The sequence below is a fragment of the Populus trichocarpa genome, chromosome 7 (genome assembly GCF_000002775.5).
Source record: "Populus trichocarpa isolate Nisqually-1 chromosome 7, P.trichocarpa_v4.1, whole genome shotgun sequence".
NCBI classification, from domain to species: domain Eukaryota; kingdom Viridiplantae; phylum Streptophyta; class Magnoliopsida; order Malpighiales; family Salicaceae; genus Populus; species Populus trichocarpa.
This window is the reverse complement of record NC_037291.2, coordinates 11,869,729-11,880,941: the sequence shown is the minus strand read 5'-3', so window position 1 is coordinate 11,880,941 and position 11,213 is coordinate 11,869,729.

The following is an 11,213-nucleotide window of genomic DNA, read 5'->3' as shown; positions in this document are numbered from 1 at the left end:
TGTTTAGCTTGAGCTTATCCATGAATATCCAAGATTAAATAAATATAAAAAATTTAATTTACTTTAATACCAGCCTTTGTTTTCTTATTTTTTCAAAACCGTCGGAAACTATACCAATCCATCTTTCAGTATCAATTTGAAAATCATCCTATCACCTAAGTTTATTGTGCCTATTTATAATTACTTTGCATAAAAAATAGCAGCATTCATTATATTTTTTTTAATCATACCTTTTTTCTCTCTCAAAATTAAGTCCTCAAAAACATTTATCAATAAAGTACAAACATTTCAAACTGAGTAGTATTAAGGTAATATTTTATATTATAGTAATGATTATTTTTTTTATTTAGAAATGTATTAAAATATTTTTTATTTTTTAAAATTTATTTTTGATTTCAACACATATTTAAAAATATATAAAAAAATTTTTTGTCAAGCATCACCAGCAAATGATACCTAAATTGTTTTATTTATAGCAGTAAACCAGTTTCAAATTATTGATCAAGTTGGGTTTAGTTCTTTCACAATAGAGCTTGTACGAGTTTTTTTATGGAGTTAGTTCGTATCCATTTAGTCTCCATAATTTTATTTCTTTTCATTTTTAAAAAGCATGAATTGGCTGGTGGAATATGAGACGTTAAAAATAGTAATCATGGCTTGTCACTAGTTAAATTAATGGAAAACCATCATTATTTTGAGAAAAAAAAATTGATGCAAAAATTGATAGATGTGTATAACAAAATAAACTCAATTATAACCCCGAGAAATATTTCGTTAAATTTTAAATTTGTTTTCTAGAAGTCACTGATTTAAGTTTCACAAACTTTAAAATTATTGAAAGTTTATATGATCGTTAACTTTAAAATCTATGAGATTAGTTGAGATACGTATGAGCTGATTTGGATATTCATATTAAAAATAAAAAATAAACTCAATTGACATATACCTAAAATTATTTCATATCATGTATATATAACAACTTCTCAATTCTGCATGAAAAAATATTCCGGCTAGAAACAAACTAGTTTGTTTGCTGGAGGAATTTTATAAAATATCATTAAACTCAACTTTAACATGGTTACACGTTGATTTGGTCTTTCAATTGGGTCGTGTTTCAAGATAAATTAGGTGTGCGCTCATGAGTTTGTGTCAGTTTGGCATTGAAATTACGGCTGAGGTTAACATTCAGCTATAAATATTAATATTTAATTAAGTTAAAAATTAAGAAAATTACGGTTGTGACCGCAGTTTAACAAAAGCAAAATTTCTATGTTTCTGCTCAACTGTTCGTATAAATTAATTCAGTTGCTTCACTGTTTATTTAAACAGCAGAGAGATGGAGATTGAATTAATTCATTCTCTACTGTTCACGCGAACAGTAAATAATGAATTATAATTCACTTCTCACACAGTGAAGAAGTGGAGAGTAATTCATTCTTTATTGTTCACGTTAATACTGGAAAGTGAATTACTCTTCGCTGTTCATAATCCGGATAAATTCGATTCTATTCGAAATGCATTGTACTGGGTTCGATCAAGTAAAATAAAAAAAATCCAACAAAATTTCTCAGGCATTGTGTTTTATTCGAAAAACTAGTGTTTAATATTATTCAATGACAATATATAATTATATTATAAGAAAATTTCATGATGACGTAACATTTGCAGAATTTGATCGCAATCCCAATTTTATTCCTGATGATATTTTACCTGATATTGTTGCACGTTAAGGAAGCCATAGAAAACATTCTTAACCAAACACATTAAACTACTTTTTGTTCGACCTTAATTTCAACCACAGTTTTAATCAAACATATATTTTTCCAAACCAATCTTAACTAAAAGTACTTTTTATAAAACAATTTTTTTGAAATCACAACCACAAAAACTACCACAATACCAAACACATTGTTTTAAATATTCGAAAACCACGTTGATTTAACATTGTTTTAACAAAAAAAAAGAACAAAGATGTTTTGGAATGAGCCCAATTTAAACCAGATTAATTCGCTCAACCTGTGATCTAGGTTATGTACCTGGACAAGTTTAAAAACTTTAATTTTTAAAATTTATTTTTTATTTAATTATATGATAATAAAAATAAATATTTGTAAAAAAAATGATAAATAAAATTGTGGAGGAGAAATGTATTTTTCTCATCCAAATTATCTTTTCGAATTCATGTGTTATTTTTGTTTTGACAACAAAATAGTTTTTTATCGGCAACAATAAAAAATAACAACAATAAAAAAAACTAAGAAAAATATAAAAATTTGAACTAAAAAGGAAAAGGCATATAATTTTAATAAAAAAAAATAATCTCTATTCTCATTCAATATTAGTGAGCGAATTATTTAAAAAATTATGCATATTATGTTACCACACAATTATGTATAAAGTAATCAATAATATCATCATGAAAAAAAAACCAAAGAAAGAGACTAGACGCTTGTACTAAAGAGATTAGGAGTGCATGGTTAGGCCTAATCATAGGCCGGTAGACTTGAATTATAATTTCAATTCAAATAGATAAATTAACTTGAATTACAGAATTAAAATTTCAAATAAAAATAAAAAAATCAAAGTTAAACTGATATGACCCGATTGACTTGATGAGTCCAAATACAACCTGGACAATTGATAAAAATATAATTTGACTAAAAAAGATTTAAGACGATATATTTTTTTTTAAAAAAATATTGACTCGGGTTATGAGACCATGATAACTCAAAATTAAACAAATTAAAATAAATTATGAAACTTAACTCCTAAAAAAACCATTGTTGAATGATAAAATTAAAAAAAAATCAATCTAAAAAAATAACACAATAAAATGACCTAAGTCTACTCGGGTTAACTCTCAAAATCCATGATTTAGGTAATGAGATTAGGATAATTTCATATAAAACAAACCAAAACAAATGACAAAACTTAATTCATAATCAATCAAATGTTGAAAATGTTGAATGATGAAACTGAAAAAAAATCAATTAAAAAAATAAACAAAAAAAACATGAGTCAACTAAGTTAACCCATCAAGTTCATAATTTAAATAATAAGATTAAGATAACTATATGTAAAAAAACAAACTATAATAAATTATGAATTACAATGTCTAATAAATCAAGTGTTGGTGGATCTTATAAGAGAAAAAAACATAAATTAAAAAAAAAAACAAAAAAAACATGTACATGCACAATTCACACCGAAGAACATCTGTGCTCTCGGTGGTTGCACAAATTGCTTATGGAATAAGGAATATGTTGTGCTTATCCCCCTTTTGAAAAATCGGAAAGTAACATGGCAAGGCTGTAAGAATGCCCTGTCAAGGAAGGGACCGTCATGGCCGAGATGCTTCGATGATTATCAATACTGGCCACCACCATGATGCATTGCAACAATTTATTTCAGAAAAGGGCAGAAAATAATATACATATTATTTGTCTTTCTTGACTTGTCGAGGCTTTGATGAGGCTATGTGAGAACTCTAGAAAAATTGATTTGGGTATAAAAAAAACATTCCAGCCATCGCTAATGTATTGTGGCAAAACATCATGGATTACAAGGCAAAACAATACTAATGTATTATGAGGCAAAATATAAAAGAATCGCACAACGTTTTTTTTTGTTATCTTTTTTTTTTTTTTAACTTTGGTTGCTGAATTTTTTGCTGTTGAATTTTATTATTCGATGTTGGATTGATTAGAGTTTTGGAATAATAATTTATTTTTAATTTGGTTATTATAATATTTTCAAACCATCTCGACACTGACTTGATCCTCAATTTCATAAAAAAAATATTAATTTGATTGTTTGCAAGGAGTTGAAGGTGAAGGGATCAAAACTCAAAACAATGAACAATGAACAATGGCATACCTTTTATTTTTTAAAAAACAAAATTAGTGTCAACTTTGGTCTTTATTCTTTTTCTTTTTTTCCTGCAATCATCAAATTTTTTTCTTTTTAATTGGATTCCTCGATGTTGTGTTGATTAGGATATAGAGTTTATGTTTTTTGTTTGTTTTTTTTTATATAGTTATCTCAATCTAAAAAAATATGTCTTGTAATTGTCTTGGTGCTCATTTACAAAGAATGACTCAATTTTATTGTTTGTAAAAAATTAGGGGATTGAATTGTATTGCACAAAAACTTAGAGGTCTTTTTTAAAAACAAAGATTTGTGTCAACACATTCTCCACAAATTTCCTCTTTTGGGTTTTGGTAAAAGTCAATTTTGGTTCCTTGAGTTTGAATCTTAAATGGTTCAATCCAAAACTTTTTTTTCTTGCATTTTAATTTTCAAAATCTAGAGAGCAGAAACAGAGTCATCAGAGTATATAGGGGGAGAGAGTATGTTGGCAAGCATATACTTTTCGGTAATGAAACTCTTTATTCGTGATTTTAATGGATTTTATTCGATGAGAAAAGATTCATTTAAGCCTTTTCTTTTTATCGTGTAAAAAAAAAAAAATCATGACCCGTGAATGTTTTTTACTCAAGTTGATTTTTTTAAAAAACCATTTATATGCTAATTTAAGACCATAAATAGGTTTCTTGAGGTGCCTAGGGTGTTTCTTTGATGTATTTTGATGGAAAAGGGTGAGAAATGGGTTTTTAAGCCCTAAAATTAATTGTCCATAATCTAACCAACTATGGTGGCCAGATTTAAAAAATAAATAAAATAAGTGAAGCATCACTTGTGTAATTTGTTGTTTCAAAATAAAATAGACGAATGATATGTCATCCATCATTTATATATAAAAAAAATAGAAAAATTGGTCTAGGCGCATGAGCTTCCATTAGCTCACACGCTTAGACTTTTTTTTAAGAACCCATGCATGCTGGGCCAACCAAGCTTGTGTGTCTAAGTTTTTTTTAAAAAAAAAATTTTAAATTTTATTCTTCTAATTTATTTATTTATTTTTGCATTTTTTTTTAGTTTCAGCCTCCAATATTTTGTTGGTCTTGAATTAGCCCACATCGTTTTTTTTTTGATATTTATTATTTTATTGCAGTCTCAAACAAAAACCTTGATATTTGATTGATGTTTAATTTTACGAGTGTCAACTTTTTATATTGTATGATTAGATAAAAAATAGTTTTGAAAAGAATATTCATCACCCAAGTAAGTACTTGGTGGTTAGCTTGAGTTAATTGGACTTGGGTATCATTATTTATTTCAGTTTGTTTTCTACAAGATTATTGTGTTCTTAAATAAATGGCTCATCGTTGGGTTAGTGCTAGATTTTTTTAGCATTTATTTTTGTTATCATATAATGAAATAAAAAATTATTAAAAAAACAATTATTGAACTTGGGTCACAAGTTTGATTAGAAAACTATAAAAATCACAAACTTTTTTATGTAAGAGGGATAAATAAATAATAATTTTAAAAAGGTCAATATATATTTATAAATAAATAGTTAAGATAACATTTCCTTCAAAATGATGCAGAAGAAGAGTGATTTTTATGGATCTCTAAAACCAATTTATATTTTAAAATTATTAGTTTTCTTAAAGAATTAGGTGACGATTGCATGATTCATATTTCCCTTTAGTTTTGGAGGTTTCATTTTCATGTCGGTGCTACACCAACAAATAATTTTGTTTCAATAAAATTTAAATTAGTAATTCTCTTACAAAAAAATAAGTTAATTGCTATATAATTAGATAATTTTTAAAAAATTTCCCCATATTACTTAATCAAATATCTTAATTTATATATATGTCTCAACTTTTTAACTTGATTTTTAGTTAGTATTCACAGCTTTTTTTTTCTAACATTTATTAACAACACTAGTCCTTGTTCTATTTTGTCAAGCGGCTTCATATTTTGAGCTCACAACAGAAATTTTCCTCGCCGGTAGAAAACATGTTAACAGCTGCACATTTTTTTTATCTGAACTTTTTTTTGTCGACGGGCCAATTAGCTCAATTGTGTCTATTCAGGGGGGATTTTCGGTGAAAATATCATCATCATCTCTATAACAACAATCTAAAATCGTTCGCCATGGAAAGCACACAGATACAAGATGCAGATTGACCCATCGCAAAACTCAAGCAAGCAAACAGAAGCGCAAGGCCACATCATCCCAGTATCCTGTGCCCATATCATGTTAGAGAGCCCAATCTAGCATTAAACTCAGACCGAAGCCCACTTAAAACCCTACTCACAGACCAACCAGGAAAAACCTTGCATAGGACCTAGGTAGCAATATACTGATAAGGGTTGCAGTTTCCCAGAAAACAAACAAAGTTAGTCACAGGCAGAGTTAGGTCACAGCTCCTGATCTGTCCTGATGTGGACTTTGAATAGTTAAACAACCCGTGAGTCTTGAATTGAAGTTTGATGGATCTTCCCAGGCTAATTTCTACTTGTCTGTTGTCAAGCTTCTCCTTTTTTTGATTTTTAGCTTCACATGCACAGCTTAGGGCAACAACATGACAAAATCTCGTATCTATCAGTAACCCCACCCGAGATTCACCTTTTTTTTTTTTTTTTGTTTAACATAGGTGTCCGGGCCAGCTTGCGCGTACCTCGACTAATCCTACGGGCCCTGAAGTTAATGACCATGTAAACCTCCAGTGGCCATCATATGAACAACCATAAGGCTCGAACCTGAGGCCACAGAGGAAGCAAACCTCTTAATCTTAAATTTTTATCACTGGACCACCACCTAGATGATTTCCTTTTTTTTCTTACCTTGCCCCCTGCCTTTACCGACATCTCCGTTCTACATTTTCCTTATCAACTGATTCCTTTTCTTATTCTTCTTTTTTTGTCCAAACTTAAAATAGATTTTTTTCCTGAAAAAAACCTCCCTCGTCCTTCACTGTCAGAGAAATCGAAAGTCCCCTCCTTCAATCAATATTAACGAGATATTTTCATAACGGTTATTTTTTATAAATAAAATTAAAAAAAAAAAGAGTTAGTTTGTTTTTAGAATTAATATGTTAAAATAATTTAAAAACACTAAAAAATTAATTTAAAACAAAAAAAATTCTTCAAACGCACCCCAAACAACCCGTTTAATTGTATGAAAAACCACAAGCTTATGCTGAATCTAGCACGGGGTTAATTATGTCTCATATTAATTGTATTCATTAACTTTTAAATAATTAAATTAATAAATTTAAAACGAATGGATATTGATTTTAGTTTATATAAAAAATGACACAACAATTTCAATATATTTTATTTTTTCTCACCTAATATAGATATAATTGACGAGGTTTAAAATTAAAAAAAAATCCAAATTTATAAAATATAGAAAGATAGTTATTACAAAAATAAAAAACTAAAAGAGCTTAACTTTCCTATGCATTGTGTGGAGAATTACTGTGGATTCAAGCAGTATTTTGATCGTTTTATCCTTCACAATTTAAGTCTTATAATATGCATTCAAAAGTAATATGGTATTTTTCATATGATATATGGTATTATAAGATTGGATAGAGGTAAAGGGGTTTTTAAACTTTTATCAGTATAGTCAGTATAGTGTAATGTCAATAATACTCTTAGATATTGTCTTCCCTGGCTGCACGAGAAAGGGTGATTTTGGTTTTTTCTTATTCTAGGAACAATGTCATTACTTGAGTGCCATTTTACTCAAATAATCTTTAGCTAAGATTAAGGGATTTTGTTTTTTTATTATGTTTTTTTTTTAATATTGTATTGGATCATGGGCAATTTGGTATTTGCATAGAATAAATTATATAAAAAAGAAAAAATTGCTGGCTTGTGCGGCATGCGCTAGCGTGCAGGAGGTGTTCACGTCATGTGGACGGTGCATGCAACACTTCCCATTGGAAGAATATCGCATGTCGAGGCGGTGTTGAATGCGTCTTACCACCCCTTTACAATGGTGAGGCATGTTCCTCCATCCCTTGCAAAAAAATCACAAGGGTGTATTATTTGTTATCCTTATCATATTTGATCATTCTTCTTTTAATTATATCAAATTCCATTTATTCTTTTTTCAATTGTATCCTTTAACATTTGATTTTTATATCAATTTTGTCCTATTATTTTATGATGTTTCATGATTGACCCTTGATGTTTTGATTTCTAATTTAGATTATTGGCTCTTTTATGAAATTTTAATTTCTTTTCAATTTCGTCCTTGGACTTATGATCTTATTTTTATTTTTTTCATACTTGGTCCTCGTTCTCTTGATTTTTATTTTTGTTTTGGATTCTTTTGTGAATTTGGTTTTTCTTTCCAATTTTACCCTTCAATTCAGATTTTTATGGTATTTACTATTTAAGGTTCGACCCTCAATGGTTTGATTTCTAATTTTGATTCTTAGTCTTTTTATCAAATTTTCATTTGTTTTTAATTTCATCCTTAGATCCATAATCTTGATTTTTTTTAGATTTGGTCCTCATTCTCTTGATTTTTAATTTTTATTTTGGATTCATTTGTTTTTTTTTTCAATTTTGCCCTTCAATTCAAAATTTTAGTTTATCCTCTTAATTTTTTTAAATTTTTTTTCTCAAATGAGATCCTTATTCTCTTAATTGCTATTCTTGCATCCTTTATTTTTTTATATTTCATCATTCAACATTTGATTTATTGGGATTTGATCTCCTAGGTTTTTCCCATTCTTTCCAGGCCCTATCCAAGAGTCAATTCAGGTTTTTGACCGTCTTATACTTGATCAATTCTTCCTCAATTTCTTTTGAAACTCGGTCTGGTCTAAGCCAAGAATCACCTGGGTCATAGGTCAAGTTATCAGGTTGAGTCAAGTTTTAAAATAGTTGCTTTCGAGATGCAGTGCTTCCAGTTTAGTCACTAACTAAGGTCATGAGTTTGAAAAGTTAACATGAGTTGACGTTGTTTTCTTTTCTGATTACATTCTTCGAGGTTGTTCATTTTAAAAAATAAACTTCATTATTTTCTTAGGTTTTCTTTTTAATCAAGTTCTTTGTGTCTCATGATCTAGGTGGAAGATTTGTCCGGGTGACCCAAGTTTTTTTTGTTTTCCCTTTTTTTTCTTTTGATTTTGTTCTTCAAGATTCAATTCCTTTTAAAATTAATTTTTTTCTATTTTGCCTTCTATTGAATCATCCTGTTTATATGATCTTACTTGCGGGTTTTGATAACCTTACTTGATTTTATAACTGCTTTGTTTTTTTTAATATATTTTTTTTTTGTATGATGTGGAGTCATTGAATTTTTTCTGCTCTTTAACATAGAATGATAGCTCTTGATCTTTATTTTTTTACACTACAAAAAGTTCAACATGTCCCGCGACGAATCACGGGCCATCTGTCCATCTAGTTACAATGTAAAGAATAGGTCAAGGACATTTATTTCGGGCAGCCAGCCTTCCGCTAGTAGATTTAATTGCGTAGCCACTCTTCTTTCAAGCTCTGTGACCTCTTACTTGCCTCTTTGTTTGTTGGATTTAGCTACGTGGGACCGCGAATTAAAGTATTGAAACAGAGAACACAATATGGTCTTGAATTCTTATATATAAATTAAATTAAATTAACCACACATGACAACAATCCTTGGCTGTATCATTATAGGATCACTTGCCCTGAAAATGCATGTAATGGTTTTAATTAATAGCATGGAAAGCGATATGGGTTATTATAATACATGGTTGGTGAGGTAGCTATAATATTTAATACGAGGTTAGTGAACATGAATTTTATATTTTTTTATATGTTAATATTAAAAATAAATTTAAAAAAATAAAAAAATACAAATAAAAATCATACTAAAAAACAAACCCTGCAGTTCAAAATATCTCTTCAAGATTACGACAGATAGCAAGAATTCTTCTGTCACAGACTCGTTTTTGAATAATACCAAAATTTAAGATTCTGCCACGAATCATTCGATTCTGGAGACGTGTAGGATTGGCGTTATTGGGGATCTGATACTCTCATATTCCTAATCTCACCATTAATTTTAGGGCAAAATATATATATATATCCTCAAGCAGTAACGCAAATCCCAACTAGATCCCCACCTAGCTGACATTTCCCAATAAATCCCCTCCTTCAATATTCGTCATCTAGAGCAGACCATCTTCTGTTAAAAGTGCATGCTTTTATCACACGCACCATGGAAATCCCCAACCATTTACATTTCAATGCCGAAAAGAGTTAGTTTTAGACAATTTCGTGCCAAAATATATAAACTTTTTTTTGGCACGTGTTCCCATGATTGGATAGCTAATTTGAAGTATTTATCATTCTTGTTTATTTTATTTTATTTTATTTTATCATCAAAATAATATATTTTTTTTAGTTTAACGTGGGTGTCCGGGTCAGTTTGCGCGCATCTCGACTAATCCCACGGGTCCTGAAGTTAACGATCATGTAAGCCTCCAGTGGCCATCATATGAGCAACCACAGGGCTCGAACCTGAGACCACAGAGGGAGCAAATCTCTTGATCTCAAGTTTTTACCACTGGACCACCACCAAGATGATTAATATTTTTGTTTATATGGTAAGTGGTGCAATAAAATTAAATGTTCTTCTTTACTTGAGGATAGTAAGTGGTCCAATGTCGGTAGAGATTTAAATGTATGGCGCATGCCAGCAGGAGTGCTGTGGGAGGTTGGATAGTGTAATGGCTAGAAATGCGAGTTGGTCCGAATGCAGCCTGACAACCCAACAATTTTACTTATTTTCTCAAGGTACGTTTGGCATGCCTCTTGCGAGGGTTGCTGGCTTGTTGGATGCTGCCCCTTGTGTTGTTTGTTGGGATAAGAAAGACAATATCCCAAATCACTTCATCTCGACTAATCTCATCAAGCTATGTTGACTACTTAAAAAATAATTTTTTTAATAATTATATATTTTAAATATAAAATTCGAACTCAAGATCTTGTTTAAAAAAAATAAACACCGAATTACTTAAACCAACCACCATTAATTTTTTTAGAATTTCACAACACGAACATATTACATCATGGGAAAATAATTGCCTTTTCTTCCGATTAAAAAAACTTATTATTGTTTATTGACACCATGATATTAGAATGAGATATGAAAACAGAGAAAAAATTATTAAGAAAGAAAAAAAATGGTAAAAAAAAAAAAATACAATGTAATAAAGGTTGTTGAAGAAGTGAATTACCAAAAGGAGCTCCAATAACGGGTAATAATGGCCGCTTACTGTATAATGATGTCGATGTTTGCTGAAGTTCATAGAATACTAGGTACTTTTTTCACCTAGAACAGGCAATCCCAC